The following is a 19952-nucleotide window of genomic DNA, read 5'->3' on the forward strand; positions in this document are numbered from 1 at the left end:
CTGGGATCTTCACCCACAACCATCACCAAGGTTTGGAGAGAACATATACAGGGAAAGGCAGTTCTGTGAACAAAAATAACCTGAGAACAATGGTAGCTCAGAATTTCAACCTGACATGATGGATTGCCAGTTCGAACCCACGGTTCAACCTCCATGCTTGTTGCTGATGGTCAGAGGGACCAGAGGCTACAGAAAGCTGAGGACATGAGTTAAAACAGGAAATGCAGCCAGATTTGGACACATTTGACCAATATTGACTATGTAAACAAAGAGTGTGAACTATGCAAAGCAAAAATATCGTTTAAAGCAGACTCTACAAATGTCCTTGTGCGATTATCTTAGCGTTTCTATTTACCTGTAAATAGTTAAGTGTATAAAAAAATTACTTGCAGAGTTTAATTTTGTTGTTTAAATTATGTTTTGTTGCACTTTGTTTCTTGTTGGATATTTAGTTATTTAAAGGGATACTATGAAACTTTTTCTTGAGCCAATATGTGCTAAAATGACCCTTTACAGACCCACTGCCCTCTGTAGCCAGAATATAACACTTGCAACTTGAGTGTTTAGCTGACATACCTGCAGTTTGCATCCACCACGTTTCCTGTATGTTTTGGATCATGAACACGTCTACTACGTCTGATTTAGTGACAAATCCCTTCTGTAGACACTAATGATGGCTGGGGAGACATTTCACACTGCCTAGTCTCCTTTGAAATAATAAAAAGCTGATTTAATGTAAGTTTGCAGATTGGTCAATAATTTCACATACATTTTACATAATTTCTGGTGATAAAATAATAATAAAAAAAAAAACTGCGAGGAACTGTTTGAGAGCCGAAAGAGCCGGAGTTCTGTCAGTGTGCCCCTGGGCAACTTGTGAATGTTTGAGTGAATGTAAGGTACTTTGCAGTCCATGACTCAGAAAAGTACTATGTAAATTACTTTTAAAATTAAATAACGTGCCGTGTAATAACTGGTTCCAACCGAGGTTTGCAGAATAACATCTCTGAACCTTGAAGCAGAAGGACTCCAGCAGAAGACGAATACACGCCTGTCAGCTAAGAACAGGAAACAGATGCTAGAACTCACCACCAGAACTGGACCATAAGGAACTGGAAATGCCTTAACTCTGAATTTCAGCTGCAACATTCAGATGGTCAGGCCAGAATTAGGTGTCACCAACAGTAAAGCATGGGTCAATCCTGCCTTGTACCATCCTTCAGGCTGCTGTTCGGTGGGCAATGATGTTATTGTACTTTGGACCCCTCAGTACCACCTGAGCCTGGTTTAAACTCCACAGCCTACCTGAGTTTTGTTGATGACCATGTCCATCCCACCGTGACCACGACCTATCTTCTGATGGCTACTTCCAGCAGGATGATGCACCATGTCACAAAGCTCAGATCACAACTGGTTTCTAGAACATGACCATGAGTTCACTGGACTTCAACAACCTCCACAGTCACCGGATTTCAGTCCAGCCCAGAACCTTTGGGATGTGGTGGAACGGGAGGTTTTCATCATGAATGTAACTGTGTGATGATGTCATGTTTAAGGACCAAAACAGTCAAATACATTACATTTTTCTAAATGTCTAAATGTTTTTCCAGGCAGTAAATGCCCAAATGAAGAAACAAAACATGATCAAACTTTTTTTTTTTTTACTATTTTTATTTGCAGTGATGTCAGTGATTGGCCTAAATGAAAAATAATCCTTGTCAAATAAATAAATAAATAAATAAATAAATACAAAAATCGACACAAATTGAATAATTTTGTGGCCCACTTCCTTTCCGTTTCCCTTTAAACTGTGAGGTGCTGGTGGTGACACCCCCCCCCTTCCCCCCCCCCCACACACACACACATACACACCAGCCCGGGGGGCGCGCCGCTGCGCTCCGTGAGTGGCGCGCGCAGAGGGATCTCGGACTGGTTGGGAACGGACGCGTCGGAAACCTCCCCGGTGGGGCCCCCGTGTAATTCGATGCATGCTGTTAAAGCTTAGAGTATATTGTCTTCCCCCTTTTTTCTGCTTATGAAGCCTCCACCCACCGGCCCACCCTACATTTAGCGGATCATGTGACTCGGGGTAAGTCATTTGCAAGTACAACAGTTCTCTGTGCGCTCCCATTCATTTCCTGAGAACTGCCTGAGCTGAGCAGCTGAGAGGCAGAAGGGGAGGGAGCAAACACTCACACACACACACACACTCACACATTATCGCACCCATACACACACACACACACACACACACACACACACACACACACACACACACACACACACACACACACACACACACAGAGAGAGAGAGAGAGAGAGAGAGAGAGAGAGAGAGAGAGAGAGAGAGAGAGAGAGAGAGAGAGAGATACTCGTACATTCAAGCAGAGTGAGAGAAGAGGGAGAGGAGGAGACGAGACAGAGAGGACTGTAGGAAGGAGAACAGTCTCCACGGCTCCGCAGCTTTTGACAACAAGGTCTGTGCATTTTTTTGTCCTGTTCCTGTGCTTGGTTCCGCTGTGCGAGCTTCATTTGTCACGTTGTTTTGCTTTCTGTGCGACTCATTCAGCTGTCATTGCGCTGTCAGAGCAGATGACACCTCAGATCACCCATCACATTGTGTTTGGTGTCTGTGAGGGGAGGGGAAGCCACCAAGAGACCCCGAGTGATGGTCACTGGACATGAAACCACCTATTCTCATTTCAGAGGCAGCCAGGAGCTGAGGGACTGTAAATCTCCTGCTTCTCAGAAGTAAAAACAAACAAACAAACAAACTTCAAAACAAATCAGCTGATCAGTGAAGAGGTGTTGTACAGTAACACTGACAGAGTCCTCATCCGGCACATGAAGATGAGACAGCACCGGCACAAAACTCAGAGGAATGGAAAGTTTGCAGCGTGTCAGACTTCTGTACATGTCTTTAAAAGTGTGTGTGTGTGTGTGTGTGTGTGTGTGTGTGTGTGTGTTTAAGTAACCTTGTGGTGTGAGAGAGACCGGCTTGTTTGCTTGCCGCAGCTTTGACATAAAGAGACGGGTCAGTTAGCAACGGGTTAAACATTAGGAGGCTCGGGTGGCAGAGGAAGGACACTGTGTGTGTGTGTGTTGCACGGGTGGTGTCTTGAATGTCATCGGCAGCACTCTCACTTGCAGGGTAATGGTCATTGGTATTGATGGGTGGCTGTCATCAAAGCAGAGAGCCACCAGGCAGGGGAGAGCGGCTGGGGGGTGGGGGTAGGCGCTGGCCCTTGGCTGTTATTTTCAATTACAGGGGTCCAGGGCAGAGCTGACAGCAAAGGCATTCGTACATCCAGTCTGGGTGGAGGAGGAGGAGAGTGTGAGTTGTGTGTGTTTGTGTGAAGAGGGTGGGTGGTTAGAAGAAAGAGTGGGAGGGTCAGCGAGAGGAAAGTGGGAGGTAGAGGGGGTGAGACTGGCCTCTGCTCCTGGGTTTGATGTGGAAACTAAGCTGCGACCTCTGTGACTTGACTCTTATGACTTCTCTTTATCTGCGTGTCAGCTGTGGGGTGTTTGTGTTTAACTGTGGTTGCACCCACGGTAAGTCAATTAATCAATACACTGTGTACTTCTATGTATACTTTTAGTTGGGCTACGTGTACTCAGTAGTACCTTTTGTCTGCTTCCATCGAGTGCCCTAAAACATTCCCAATCTGTTCTCAAGCCCAAAGAAAACAACCTGATGAAAACAGAAAACAATACTTCTACATGTCCTTAAAGGGTGGGCTATGTGTGTGTATGTGTGAATAGAAGGGACCCCCTGCTGTGTTTGGGTGTTCACTGAGGTAGATTAGTGCCTGTCTAAAGTCTTGCTTAAATTCATTCACAAAGAGGACTTTAACTAGCGCAGGAATTAGTATTATGAGATGTGTAACTTCATACTCCGCATGAGCACAGAGGAGAGTGTTTTGGTAGGCCACTCAAATATTTGAAGGAGGCTTGAATTAGTCAAAGTTTTCTGTTAGTATTTTTATGACTTGATGTCTATCACTTTTGTGGTGAAAACAAAAAAATTACAGGGACAAAATATAGGGAAAAAAACCCTATATATATATATATTCACAATATTTTTAATTTTGAACTATATCGATAATTATTGAAGAATGCTTAAAACATTGTAAAAAATATATTTTACGTGTAGGTCTGGCCATTTTATTTTTGGTATTTTTATTTTTCCCCGCCTCTTCTCGCTGCGACATCTTGCTGCCTCATGCTCTGTTTTTGCTTGAGAGGGTTGGGCCTTGTGACATAGCATGCCAGAGTCTGGTTTTGATTGGTTAGGAATAAGTAGTGAGTCTAGTATGCTGCTACCTAATAGGTTATAATGAAAAAAGATTACAATGAACAAAGAAACTTTTTAATAAAAGTTTTATCGACTCATTTTTTTTCTATCGCACCACATGTCTATCGATAGATATATTGATATATTGAAGTATTGATGAAGTATTGAATTATTGTCCATATATACTGCACTTCTATATTTTCTATATTTTCTTATAAGACATTTCATTTCAAACAGAAAAAGGCAGCTTATGAAGCGTTAAAACTGTAGACACTGCTTGGTACTTCACACTTTTATGCTTGAATAATGAGCTTCTTGATGAGAAGTAAACCATTTTCATGAAAATTTAAAGACTCAAGTAGCTACTAGGGCCAACAGTAAAACTGAAGGATCTATTAACAATGTAAACTTTATTAGATTTTTATTTGCTTGCCAAGGAGTAAGGTCAGTGCAACCTAAAGGATTTGGGCTCTAGTTATCCTCGATTTTGTTCTCGTTTAATTTAGCTCTTAATCTTTGAACCCACAGCAGTGGTAGTCACAGAACTGAATGGTGTACAGTGTAAATTTGAGGTTAGGTGATGTGATGGTTTGACCATCCACATCTCAGATACTGTTGGTGTGAAGTCAGTATTATCTTGTTCATAGTGAATAAACTTGTGAGAACACAGTTTCCTATGAGTCAGTAACAAATATTAGTAAACCAGTTGTGTAAATCCTTACATGATTGCTATACTTTGTGTATTATGTAATCAGTGTTGAGGAGTAATCGTATAGATGTACTGCTGAATTTAGAATACTAATTATGAGTAACTGTATTCTGGTGTACAGTTACTATTTTTAAATATGGAATTTACAATAGTTACTTTTGTAATACCATTGTGTTTTCCTTTCCTGGCAAGCGATCCAATAGATGTAAATATATAGTTTGACCACGATTCATTGACGGCTCTCAGTTGTGGGTTGGGATCCATGTTGTCTTATAAACTGTCTCCACTTGCTATTGGATAACAAACGTGGCATACTCACCACTATGGATGTCAGTCAATGAGGCAGTCCACCATACGCTGTTGAAGAAGATCAAATACATCTTTTTTCGAAATAAAGAACTTAAGTACCTCTATCTGCTCTTGTCTCAAAGCAAAACCCAAGTCAAAATTGTCCAAAGTTGATACCAAAGCCGTTTCTAGCCACCACCATATTTGTTTTTTCAGTAACATTCCGTCCACCAAACAGAGCGCTGTGATTGGGCCGCTACAGATGTCAGTCACAGCCCACAGGGCAGTCCGCCATAGGCTGTTGAAGAAGATGCAAACATCCTGCCCACCAAACAGATAGAGAGCTGTGATTGGCCTGACATCAGTCCTTCAGGCTGCTTTGGTTCCAGTATTACAAACAGTAATGCTGTGCTAGTTCAAGCTCTTTTTCACTTTATTACAGAGACAGAAATATGCCCTCTTTCTGCAGGAGAAGCTACCAGTGCATTTAATAGACTTAAATACTGTTTTTAAGGGAGAGTATTTATTTAGTATTAGTATTTACTTAGTACTTAGTATTTAGCATGCAGTACTAGAATTAAGCAAACACATTTTAAAGCAGGTATTCAGAATCATGTAACTAAATACATTTACTAAGTATTCTCCCCAAAACTGTATGCATTTATTGATGTAATTATGTTTGGAATAGTACCATAAACCCAAAACATGTCCACTAATTCCTTATAGGAACCCTGTTTATAGACTGCTTACAAGAGAATCAGGTGTTACAACATACCAATAACAGTTTCAATCATAAGCATTAAAAACATGCAGATTCCTGCATTTTTAAAGAGATAAACACTATTACTTTATTTATAGAGTATGCTTTATTTTTGTTAACAACAGGATGCCTCACATATCTTGTTGTTTTCGCCACAGCTGCTTCTAGCCGCTGGTAGCTCATCCCCCATCCTTAGACAGGGTCCAAGAGCTTATCGTTGTGATCCATACAGGTGTGTGTTTCTGAGTGTGTGTTAGTGTGGGGGTGGTGGGAGGGAGGGACTCAATTAAAAAGTCAGTCACTAACATATGGAGTCTATCTGTCAATCACCGGCGCTCTGCCTTGGACATTTAATTGCTCGGAGAGATCCCTCCGGTGAAGACCTCCTCTGTTGGCCGTGAGTCACGACACACAAGTTAAGCTCTTGTTGACAGATTGAATCTTTCAAGGAAGAAAAGCTCGTGCTTTGGTTTGTTCGTTCCCGGTTCCTATTCGTGGAGATGAAATTCCCTGCATTAGCCCTAATCAGCTGGGTTAACTGCTGGCATATTGAGTGACTGCTCATTGATCCAAGTGGGTGTTATGGAGTGTATCAGCATTGATTGCAGATAAACTGCAGTGTACTACAATATCTGGCTGAATCCATATGGGTGCCTATCTATAAGCCAAGGCCAAAGAAGACAGGGGGATTTAAATCTGATGGGTACCCTCAGCACATAAATGCACAGTGAGTGTATTCTTAATTTAGTTTAAAAGATGACATCATATGATGGAAGATGTTCTTTGGTTTTGAGATATAACCCATTAAATGCTCATTGTTTAAGTTTTCTGCGAGTGATGTAAGACTAACGATATCTAAAGGTGACGCCTGTAAGCCGAGGTCTCTGGACATTTATTTCATCATGTCAAAAGATGACAAAGTGCTCCCTGGCTTTGCGTTTTCTCTTGTGGATTCAACCTTTGACCCGTGCCCCAGCCCGCGTTTGTTTACCAAATTGAGTTAAGGCTGTACACAGAGCTCTGGAGCATGTGTGTTTAATGACTGGGAGGAAGAGACACAGAGCACAGAGAGTGTTGTGCAACAGATTCCACAACTGATGGAAAAAATAGTGGAATAAAACAAAAAAAGACTGACGATCTGACAAGAGGATCACAGACAGCCTATTTTTAGATTTTTCTACTGGATGGTTCTAATTAAAACTCACATAAATCTATCTATCAAACTATCGATCTATCTATCGATCATTCTATGACTTCCTAGCAGCACCTTGATTCTTTTCTTCTTGCTGTTTCAAAGAACCACGCCGTCCCCAGAGTTGAACACTCAGTTCTAACAGGAAGTGACTCACTTTGCAGAGAGCTTGCCCCCAGACTCTGATTTAAAGTTTCTTGACATGTTTCCATGGCTAGGATGGAAAGGTATGCCAACGGAAGGGCTTTCTATCTCTGATGACGTTTCCTCTCTCTACTGAGCGCGCAGTTTACTTTAGCCAAATATGGTTGGCTGACAGACGGAAGGAGAAAAGAAGCCAAGGAGAAGGGATGGAGGAGCATCTGAAGTCAGCATTTCCAGAGTGTTTTGGATCATCCCTGTGCTGTTCTTTTTTGAGAAGCAGTCGCTCTTTGCAGAATGTTCTGGGAGCCTCTCTTCTTAAAGCTCAGCGCAGATGGCTTTTGCAGACCTGCGAAACGATGAAGCACGGATATAAACTTTGTTTCAAGTTGTAGGCTACTGTAGGTCAGCTGTTTGGAGAATTCGGGAGGCTGTGGCACTCTTTGACTCCAGAACAGTCAAATGTAAGTACTTACTGTAAGCCATATTCTCTACTGTTTACCCGCTTCAAACAGGTGTCAATATTACAGTGCAAAAAGGGAGAAAAATAATCGAAGTGAAGGCGTGAATAGATGAGTAATGGAGGCAAACGCAGCTGCTAGTTTTTATCGAGTGGCTTTGGAGAGCTGGGATGGATCAAACCAAAGGGAAAAACTCAGTGAGTGAAAATAACTGCACACGTTTGATGTAATAAGTGTCAGTGTGTTGGAATGTTTTGGTTGGTCCATTATTGTCCATTACCATGTGAAACTTGTTGGAATGGATTTGGTTGTGTCAGCACAAAGTAGGGTTAGATTGTAAGAGTGTGCTCTTCATGATGCCACATTTAGTGAACTCTGCTGGGCTATTAAATAGGGATGTGTATTGGTGAAATTATAGTGATACGATATGTATCACGATACAGGGTAGACGTTGCAATACGTCACAATATGTTGCGATACATTTAGATGATATTAGCGATTTTTAGACAGAATTTAATTAAAGGAAATTTCAATAAACAGTCCAAACTGATGCTTAACATGTTTAACATGAGGTATCTGAACCGTAACAAGAGGGATTTACATTTCAGTGATGAAAACAAAACCCATCGCACATGCTGCAAACTAGTGGTCGGCGTTTGAATTGTACCAAAAGAAAAGAAAATACACAAATGTTTGCATGTAATTTCTTCCAAAAATTAGATACACAGCTTTTGAATATCAATAGAATATTGCTGGACAAAAACACAATATATTGCCACATCAATGTTTTCGATACACAGCTTTTGAATATCGATATAATATTGCTGGGAAAAAAATCACGATTAATTGCCATGTTGATATTTTCTAACATCCCTACTATTAAACCTACTAAAATGATTATGTGCTCACCTTGCCTGCATGCCACAACTGTGTGCATTATAAAGGAAAAAACAAATAAAACCAAAAGGTAAGAAAAAATAAGTGTCTGATTGTTTATCTGCAAGTTATTCATAGGGGGACACTGTCGACGAGTCAGTGTATTAGTGTCTGTGCATGCTTGCATTGTACAGTCAACGTAGAACATCTAGGTCGATCTTTGAGAGTGCACACACATGCTGTGATGCATGCAGATGACCAGGTATTGTGAGTACTGTACAGACAGAGTACATATGTTAGGGGGAGGGGGAACTGCATCCAGGCAAAAATGATGGGACATAAGAGCACAGACATACCCCGTCAGAGCCTTAGGGAATAAAGAGACAGAAACATACTCAAAGAACTCCCCATTAGGGCAAGAGCATGCTGCCCTGATGGGGAGGGCATAGTGTGTAGTGGTGGTGGAAAACGATGCAAGTTGGACAGCATGCTCTAATGATGGGTTTTCTGTTCACAAAGGCATTCAAGAGCTGATGTTTCTCTATTTTTTATTACAACCAGTAAATAACTCACATATATTTGGTCAGTTTTGTGTACAACTATGGAACGGTGCAACTCTTTTTGTTTCAGGTGATTTAAGTTCTGCAGTATGGCCACCTCCACAAAAGGACCTGTGAACTGAGAGTAAATAAAAGACTGGTACAAAGTCATTGAGTGCGTTTGTCATTGATCCACTAAAACTTAATCTGTTACCCTCTATCTCTTATGCACAGTTTGCCTCAGTGGTCTGAAAACTTCATTAGAAACAAAGACACAGGATTCCTTGAAGGGGTCACTCGCCACTTTTTAAGCCAGAAGTTTGCATCAAACATGATACGTTGAGGAATCCTGGAGGTTCACATGTTTTTTATCCAACTCTATTCATGTGTTCACGTGTTGCACAGATCCTTTAGCATTTGGTGCGTGTTGCTAATGACTCTCTGCTGCTATCGCTGTGGTGGCCAGCTTGAACTAGATTAACTCCAGTTAAAGATGTGATTACCAATGATTACTATTTGTGAGTTTCAAAGGGTTGTCCGCTGAGTCAGCAAAGTGCTAAAAGTAGGGGTTGGGCAATGGGCATTGCTCTTAGGGATCATGACACCTATTTTTAGATCATAATCTGTAAAAAAAAACCCTGCAATTTTGTAGAAATATTTGTGTTTTTATAGTATGGTTGTGGCAACTGAGTCAAAATCTTAAAAGTGCGGTTCACTAAAAAAACATTTTTAAATAACTCTTTCAATCAATCAACCAATCAATCAATCAATCAATCAATCAATCAATCAATCAATCAATCAATCAATCAATCAATCAATCAATCAATCAATCAATCAATCAATCAATCAATCAACCAATCAATCAAAGATACTTTATTAATCCCAGAGGGAAATTAGAGTTTCAGTACACACAATTCAGAGATCAGACATACATGGGCAAGACACATGACAAGAATTGGTGACTGTGGTCATTCGCAACCCTGAGTCACGCTACCTTAATAGAGATAAGAGGGTTACATGAGGATTGGTTCAGGTGGAGGGGAAAAAAGCCACTTTTAGTTTTATATCCAGACTGAAGATGAAAATAGTCTCCTACACCTATCTCCTGCATTAGCTTCTAATAGAAAAGGGACAGTGAAACTCTAACATTAGTAAAGGCTGACAGATCTACCTGAATATCACACTGTCACTTAGCATTCACGGACTCACCCATACTGACTCACGACAAGGAAGGCTGTTGTCATTTTAGCAATCAGCAGAAGCTAACTGCTAGCATTAGCGACTCACTCACATGGCTGAAGTGTGTGTGTGTGTGTGTTCGTGTTCCTGAGGTCACTGGATTATGATGAAGCATGAAGGCGTTTTTGTGAAGCCTCTCTTCATCTGATCGAGGCTTTCTCATGCTAAGTATTTGACTTATTCTTTGTTATTACATCAAAATTGTTGTCAAATGACCACAAATTGTCCATAACTGTGTCACAAATTGCTTTGACTTGGAAGCCGATGCTCGCTTGAGTAATGCAACCTCACTTTAGAGCTGTCACAGTCACAGCTTGTTTAGCTGTCTCTCTGCTGCATTTGAGGCACATGATGCAAGAGGATGTCAGACTCTTCTGTTTACCTCTCTCTGGAGCCCTGTGGAGGAGTGTGTGTGTGTGTGTGTGTGTGTGTGTGTGTGTGTGTGTGTGTGTGCGCGCGCGAGTGTGTGTGTGTACTTTCTGGCATAGTTTGCATGTGTATGAGCTTTGTAGGTGTGTGTGGGTGGCTGTTTGTGTTGAATGGGCATCCATATTTCTTATTTCATGGGCAGAGCTGCAACGCTGAAAGAGATGTTGTTTGTATGTGCGAGTCTGTCTCTGTATCTTGGATAAATATGGTTCGTCGTGGGTGCAGGCAGAGGTCACAAGGTTTGTGTGTGTGTGTGTGTGTTTTAGCCAAATTGTAGAACAGAGCTTCAGCTCAGGAAGTCAGCTTTGTAAGAAGTGCATTTGACACTCAGACGGAGACAGGCAAACCAGACAGTGACCTAGTCTTCTTTTCGCTTTGAGTGTTTCCTCTCAGAATAAACAGCTTCTTCATTTCCCACAGTTTCACAAGACACAGGAGGTGGTAATGGTGGAGGTGGGGACCTTTCACAATGACAGAAAAGCACAGAAAACATTTTTCTCATGCTATACCAAAGATTTCCAATTTGTCGTGTTGAAAAAAGATCTTTTAGTGAAGCTAATAACCCCCAAAAGCAATTTTTTTGCTCAATTTTCAGCTGCTTTCAATTTAATGTGAAAACAATATTTTACTAATGATCAAAGTTTGTCAAACAGTGTCGGTTTTCCTTTTGTATTGGTCATTCTTAGAGTATTTTAATTGCTTCAGCTATAAACATGTAACTTTGATGTCCATGTGTGTGTGCTGTGATGAAGGCGGTGGACTTGAGCTGCATCCGGCGACCTCATCCCCCTCATCCTGACAGGATTACTGACACAGGATCCCCCTGCTAGGCAGAAATAGCAAGGACCCAAGGGCAATCCACCACAAAATATGGGAACTTCCGTGGGCCTTGCTGTTGTGCAAGTGTGTCTTGGGTGTGTGTGTGTTGTGGTGTCTGCACATAGCCATGAGAATCAGCTCTACATGCATAGCTGCATTTCCTCTTAGGTGCTGAGTTCAGTTCATGAGAGCAAAAAAAGGCAATCTTCTGGTTTTTTTTTTTTTGTTCTAACTTCCTTCACAAAACACTCATGCTTTTTTCACTTTACACATACTTTTGTGCATTTCTCAGAACTACACAAGTCATATGATTAAAGTTCTTTCTGTACACAGATGTATGTTTCTACAATATGAGTAATACAGAAAGTAAGAGTTTAGATGAATTTGCATACTGTAAATAAGATGACTTGTAAGAAATGTGCACATTTCATTGTTTTTCATCATAATCATCATCATTAAAATTGCATCGGCCCTTTATTCAGCTTTACATCAGATCTGTTTAGAAGAAGCAAGATGATTTTTCTAGAAGTAACAGTTTAAAAAAAGACCAGATGTTTTACGCAAAATAAAAAAAAAGACCTATAACTTCCAAGCATAACTTCTGCCTCCTTTAGTGCTAGTTTTAAAGTGACCGTCTGTATTGGGCTGCCATTAGCATGTCTCGGAGAGTCACTAGTCAGCTAGTGGCCAGCCTAGGCACGCTAATGACTAGCCTCTCCAATGCTAACGCCAGCCTATCCATGCTAATGGTCCGTCAAGGGGGTAGGAAATCCAGCTAGTGGCCAGCCTAGGTACGCTAATGGCTAGCCCCTCCAATGCTAACACCAGCCCGTCCAGGCTAACGCTAACCTACCCATGCTAATAGACAGCAGAGGGAGTGTGTGAACCAGTCAATGACCAACCGAGGTATGCTAGTCCCTAGCGTATCTAGTAGTAACGCCGGTAAAGGTGCTATTCCTCAGTAAGCAGTGCAAGCCTCTCAGTTACTGGTGCCAGCTTAACATTAATCAGGTCGGTAGTTTACTATATAGCCTCCTGCTGCTGGGCAGTAGTCTTAATTTCGGCCCCCATACCGCACCATAATCTACAGTTGTCTTTCAAACTGTCTCATACTATTGGATAACAAACAGCGTGACATACTCACCGCTACGGGTCCGCCATACTCCGTAAAAGAAGTTGTAAATTTGGACTGCAACAACAAATCGTTAAAGTCGATAAAAATTGAAGAAGAAATGCGTTGGCAATGCATTTTGTCATTGATTCGTTGTGTCGTGCAACCTTTATGTAACAGTCAATGCACGCAGCTCATCTGTATGCGGCAGCAGAGCAGACAGAGCCAGATCACAATGAGAGACACGTGTTGCCTGTGCGATGAAAAAAACTATAAAACAATTAACTGTTTTTAGACGTAGCACTCGTGCAACATCTTTTCAAGTTACTTTATTTCCCTAGAACTTTATTGAACAAAGGTAAATTGCTTGTTATTGTGTGAGGAAGATGATTTTCACTGGTCTAGCTGCTGTGGAGGAAAACAGAGAAACCAGCAAAGACACAAAAGCAGAAACTGTCCAAAGTTTGAGATCAAAAGTGCAACTACAGGCAGATTAGCTAATGCTAGCTGGTAGCAGACTCATGATCAAGTGGGTTCTGAAAAAACATGACGGTTGTGAAACTAAGAATATCTACTGTAAACCCTACAAGTGGAAGAGAAGTCCCCATCATCCTGTTTATTAGCTGTCTGCAGTGCTATGGAGCAGAACCGCTGCAGCCGGGTTTCTGCTTCGACTCTGCTCTGCTTAACACCGCTGCGGGATTAAGGCAAGCAATTGTAGCATGTAATTCACAAATGCGTCTATCTATGAAGATAATTTAATCTGGATTATTGCTAACCCATACATAATAGATATGTCACCATTACATTTGTAGAAATGAAATGTTATTAGCATTTCCAGTAGCTTACTACTGAACGTGTTAACGAAATACATTAAATGTTACTGATCATAGTTTAATTATGGATATATTTATGTGGTAACATGTTGTTTTGCACCCTATTGAAATGTTTTCTAAGCATATTCTGTTAAAGTAATGGAAGGAGAGAAATAATGTTTTGCTAGCAGTTTTTACATTTTCCCATTTAATCTGATTAATCGATTAATCGAGTCAAGATACCATCTGATTAATCGATTATGCAAATAATCGTTTGGTGCAGCCCCAGTGCAAATGCATCCTTTTTCTAAATAAACTTAAGTACCTCTATCTGCTCTTGACCCAAAGAAAAGTCTAAGTGTAAATAGTTCATTGTTGATGCCAAAGCCGTTTCAAACGAGCCATCGCCATCTTTGTATCACTAACATCCCGCCCACAAATAGAGTGCTGTGATTGGAACGCTATGGAGCCGTGGCCATCTTGGTTTCACTAAGCTGCAGTAACATCCCACCCACCGGGCTGATAGAGTACTGGGATTGGTCCACCAAACAAACAGATCGTTGTGATTGGGCAGCTACGGGAATCACTGAATGAGGCAGCTCACCATACATCGCAGAAGAACTACATAAAACATTAAAAACACATAAAATAATACATAGTTTCTCTAAATGAACCTGCTGTAATTCGTCAGCCACAATACTGGCCAGAGCTGCGAGGTTCCATTGTAGTGTTGCTAGACCAAGGCTACATGCACGTAGCTTCTGCCACACCAAATTTAATCTCAATGTCTGTAAAACTCCATGCATCCAAATAAAATGTTTAAAAATTCGGTTTTAACAAAAACTTCCTCAGAGTTTCATTAAATTCTGTGCAAATATTTCCTGCAAATTTCAGTAAAAGATAGTTTTTCAATCAAATATGTAATGTGAAAGGGAAGATTTTTAGTTTCTACTACAAGATTTTGGCTCAAAATAGAACTATCATAACAAAAGTCATTTTTGCGGTTTTCCAAGGCCTTGGAGGCTTTATTCACTCAACTCTTCTTTGCCAGCAATAATTAAACAAATCACATTGATAGGACTATAATAATAGAGGTAGTGAGTTGTAATCAGGAAACTGGTAAAGTCAGTCCCAACGCTTACGAGGGATTTTACTTTGCTCTCAGTGCTACTTTTAGCGCAGAAATACTCCAGCTCAAATAAACTGAAGCTTTAGCAGCATGCTTGCCAAACTCTTCAGGCCCCATTATTACTGGCTTTACAAATAACTCAGAATATGATGCAAATTGTTCCAAAACAGTTGTGCACTGAATGCATAACTGGAAGCGTGATAAAAATGGCTTTGGTGATACTTTTGAAGCACAACTTTACATACAAAAATACATAAATGTGTGTATATTTTCCATTTTCTCAGCTCTTCTAAGCAGTGTCACAAATGTGCAGTCGTCTGAGGTTTTCTTCAAGCTGGATTTCTTCACGGTGGAACTTGATGTGGATTCTGACACACAGATCGATGAAATCAATACTCATTTTTTGCTGTTCTGCCTTCAGCCTTGGACAGTCCCATCTTGGGATCTGTCTCGGCCCGTTCCTCTTGTCTTTGGTCTAAAAAAGGCTTACTTTTTTCTTCATGGCACTTTTTTGACACGTCTTGTCAATAATATTCTCATCACAACTAGCTGTAGGGGTGATTCCAGAAGGCTCATCCAGTACTCCACTTCCTGCAACCGGTCGAGGGCGTATTTTGTTACCAGTAGCAGTCAAAGTCATGCAAATCCATTTAAAGAAGAATTATTATATAAATATTTGTGGAAAATAAAAATATTATTTGTGGTATTTTTTGGTATAAAATATGTTTTACCACATTTGTGCTACAAATTGCCTCCTACATGCTACTGGAGTCTACTTTATCAATCTGATCTGAAGATAAATAGGCTCAAATTCAATAGCTGCTTGTTTTTAAATATTGGATTAATGACAGGAAGGGGGATCAAATTGTGGGAAAAAAATGTAAAATTATTTGGTAATTAAAAAATCTTTGTTTGATTTGGTTATACTTTCAATTAAAATATTTTAATTACCACGTTTAAGTGTTTACTCTGTGATATCGGTCTTCATATCGGTCAGGACCTCCAAATCCCCGAAGTTTTGTGGTTTCTTTCAGAGATTATATCATCCAACTCATGACAAGCATGTTCTCTCTATTAATAGCTGTGTTCATGTAGGAAGTTGTGATTTTTCCTCAGTGGAATGGTTTTATTCTCTGAGGAAATGGGTAGAGTGTTTTGAGGTAAAAGCATCAGCTGAGTGCATCTTTAAGGGGTTTTTGACCCTAAAGGGAACTTTTCTATGTCCTTTTCTTCCTCTCTTTATTTTACAAGCTTTTGCATGTGAGTCTTATGTTCATAGCAACATTCTGCTCTCCTGAGCCTGACTAAAAAAGTCCAAGAACCAATACGGTTCTTGCCTCCACTACCTATAGAAAAATAAATAGAATTCCATTAGAAAATGAGCAAGTTTGATCGTTTAAATAATACTTGTGCGTCAGCACCCTTACCCCAGTTTCACACTGCAAGCATCAGCGGAGCGGCTCACTCGCGAACTTCAGAGCGGTCCTTTTCACACCCGGAGTCTTGGCTGCGGCACGGCTTCCTCGCTGCACCTTGCTGTACTCGTGAGATTCTAAAATCCCTCGAGACTTCCGACACTTTCCTCACCGAGAGATAACAACCCCCGCGAGGAATCACACCGTTGCACTTATCGAAAGAAACTGGTGGTAAACAAAGCTGTTTGGTCACACGTGCTGACGTAAGTTATGTATAACATTGCATTTTATTTTGAAAATGACCGAGGATTTTACACTGAAACCGTGTGTGGTTTCCTGTCTCGCGCTATGTGAACTGCGGAAATTGACGTGTCCCAGAAGCGGCTCGTGGAAAAAGTAGAACTCGATCCTATCTTTAGCGGCGTGGCGCGGCATGCTGCTTCTGGGATGCGACTGAAATTTGCCACGTCGCGGCTGGTTTGAAACACTCCATAGACTATAACTGGATTCTATTTGAAGCGGTGCCGCTTCGCTGCCGTTCCGTTATGCTGATGCTTGCAGTGTGAAACCGGGGTTATGGGTGAACATGGAGGGAAAACACTCTTGATCACAGAGATGACATCTCTGTTTACCAGGTATTTGCTGTTTCGGGTGGGAAGTTATATAAAAGGGAAACTCCACCAGTTTCACGTAAAGGCCACTGATCTTATTACAGGGAACACTTCTGCACTCAGGCTCTGTTTTTTGGAGTGAAGCTTCTGTTGAACTGGAATCAAATTTAAACAAAAACGTTTAAGATTCAACTTGATAAATTAAATAATCTTAACAGGAAAATAGAACATTTAGGAGGGTGATAGTTTGTTGCACTATGCACTTCCTTTGCTGCAGAGTTGGTTGTTGCCGTTTCTTGCTGCTGCTACCAAACTGAACTTGATGCTGTGTTGGTTTTGGGATGTTTTTATTTGTTTTGTCAAATGGCTCGTGTTAAAAGTGTGTAGCCTAGTAAATACTCTGCTTCTCTTTGGTCACAATTATTCACAATGAAATACGTCCACATGACTAACATTTGCAACATGTTCTATTGGATTGAGCAACACCAGATGGTGCATCTCCACTGCCCAGCCAAACTAAAACAGGTAGGAGCCTCCTGTTGGATAACTACTGCATTGGTGATCTTTCAGCTTGCAGCGAGTTATTTAACCCCAACTGGTGTAATGAGTTGCTTCTCATTCCTTAACCAACCATGTGGAAAGTAGGGGTAGACCAATAAGTCCGGCCGATATTTACCATTTTTTTACTCATCTGCATTGGCTGATTTTTGTCTTTAGTGAAGCCGATTTAAAGTCAGGCAAATCTCCAGACAGCCTGATGTTGCAGAATTTAATTTAAATATAATTTTACAGTCATTAATAACATCTGCATAATCAATACTCTGAACATTTGAGCCCAATAAACATCAATTTAGAGTGGTTCAGGGAGCATGATAGATCATTTTCACACATGGATTGGCCACCACAGCGTCCTTAACCCCATTGGGAATCTTTGGGATGAGCTGGAGAAGTCTTTGTGCAGCGATCAGAATCAACCATCATCAATGCAAGATCTTGGTGAAACATTAATGCAACACAGGATGGAAACAAATCTTGTGATGTTGCAGAAGCATATCGATACAATGCTACAGCCAACGTGTGCTGTAATCAAAGCTAAAGATGATCTAACAAAATATGTGTGACCTGGTTTTTGGCAACCTTTCTTTTGGCTGGGCAGTGTATTTATCCTATCGTGTTATGTTAATGCAGAGTGAAAAGACATGTGATGATGTCATTCATTTATGTAAATGTTAGACATCTGACCAAACCGAACAAATGATGTTAGTATCCTGGAAAATATCTCTGGCGGTAAGGCAGACGGAGGCAAACAGCTGTTGCTATCTCTCTGTCCTAGAACCATGACATTACACATTTTGCTCCTCTCTCACAACTCAACTTTTGTGGTTTTGGGACTATTAAATGGACTCACACAGTATCATGCAAATACCCACTTGAAACATATGAGAATATCATTCTGAGTTCACATAAACACTTTAAATCCTGTTGGTAGTTTGGTAATCTTATCTGTCTGTGAATGAACAGGACGGGTTTATTATTTATGCGGTGCAACAAAGCCTCTTGCTTTCCTATACAATACAGAGTGGGCTCAGGCTACACGTTTAATGAACCTTTGACCAAAGTACCGATATCTATTTTGGTAAAGGTACTGTAATAAACGCTGCAGGAAACCACAACAGATGAACAACTTTCTCAGGCATAATTAAGACCACAGAGCCGAAACATGGCCAGACAGGAAACTGTTTTTTATGTTTAAAAACATATGCTATGGGTGACGGGTGGCTCGGTTGTGTCTATGCTTTTAGCAGACAGAAATCTAGAAGAATACATTTGTACAGACGTGTCAATAACTCTCCTTTCTGCTCGGCTCTTCACTGCTTTTTAAAAGGTTCCTGCTCTAAATGACTCAAAGGAGAAGAAGTAGAGTAGTTTGCTGGTGAGCAAGCAGTTGTAGGCCAGTCATCAGGCCAACGTGTCACACTGGGGTGTCCAGGGGCACAGAGGAGGGAAATGAGCCACAGCAAAGAGGCCAGAGGCACACGGTGCAGCAAACAAACCTCACACCTCGGTCCTCATTATGCATTTGCACACTTGGATCTCTTGCTGATCATTTATGTAAAATTTCTACCATCTTAAGATTGATTTCTGTGAATTTGATATTCTTCCCTTTCGTCCTGTTTAATAAAGAACTGGGTGGAAGGAGGTGGGGGTGTCTGTTGGCATTCTTGCACTGTATACTTTGCGCTCGACCGAGCCTTGGCTCAGGTCCACATCCCCTCTCTGCTCTCCCTCTCCGTTCTTTGACTCCTGCAGCTCCTCCTGCCCCTCTGTGAAACTCCCCTCCCCTCCAAAATCATCTTGATTGCCCCCCCAAGTACTACTCTTGCCAACTCCTCTTCAACAAGCTCCCCTCCATTGCTCACTTACTTCCCTATTACCTTTTCATCCTTTTCATATTTGTGTGTCTTCCATCCCTCGTCTGTCCCAGCTTGTGGCAGCAGGACCAGCCTCTCTGACACAGATGCACACGGTTGCTGTGGGCACTCAACATGGGAACAAAGCATTGGAGGAGTCCTTCTGTTGCACTGGGTGTCTGTGCATTTCTTCTTGTGTTTGTGTGTGTGTGTGTGTGTGTGTGTGTGTGTGTGTGTGTGTGTGTGTGTGTGTGTATGTGTGTGTGTGTGTGTGTGTGTGTGTGTGTGTGTGTGTGTGTGTGTGTGTGTGTGTGTGTGTGTGTGTGTTTGCATGAGAAATAGAGATCAGTGAAAGTGGAGACATACACTAAGCTAGTGACTGAGTTTTCTGTCATCAGGTAGTTTAACATACATCCCTTGAAACAAAACTCTGTTTCATTTCTTTGCAGCCGATGGAGCAGAAACATCATCTCTCTTCATGCCCATAGCAACCTGCAGCGATGTTCCCCATGAGCTCCACAATCACACCTTAGACTCAAACTCATTCAATCCGAGAACTAAACGTTTGCTTAGATAAGTTAAAGGATTAGTGTCCTTTCAAGCAATGCATGTCCACCACTCTTATGCTTTCAGATAACCTTATGTTTAGATTTGATGGAGGTATGGTTGTTTTGGTCAGATCTATGTATCATATGTCTGTTAGTATTCAAAGC

At 41.1% G+C, this 19952-nt stretch overlaps 1 protein-coding gene across 5 annotated transcripts in view; it reads left to right on the top strand.

Annotated features, from left to right (window-relative positions):
* Nucleotides 1–1953: 1953 nt before the first annotated feature.
* The window catches only part of klf12b (Kruppel like factor 12b), a 57984-nt gene continuing 39985 nt past the window's right edge, over nt 1954–19952 (top strand). For 2 of the 5 annotated variants that reach the window (XM_015965998.3, XM_015966001.3), the window contains exon 1: nt 2340–2477. The gene's annotated coding sequence lies outside the window, so the exon portion shown is untranslated. Of the gene's footprint in view, nt 2090–2339; nt 2478–7724; nt 7849–19952 lie in introns of those variants that run through there. The other 3 variants (XM_015966000.3, XM_070544472.1, XM_015965999.3) reach the window with 3 other exon arrangements.

Source organism: Nothobranchius furzeri, chromosome 14 (genome assembly GCF_043380555.1).
Source record: "Nothobranchius furzeri strain GRZ-AD chromosome 14, NfurGRZ-RIMD1, whole genome shotgun sequence".
Lineage (NCBI taxonomy): Eukaryota > Metazoa > Chordata > Actinopteri > Cyprinodontiformes > Nothobranchiidae > Nothobranchius > Nothobranchius furzeri.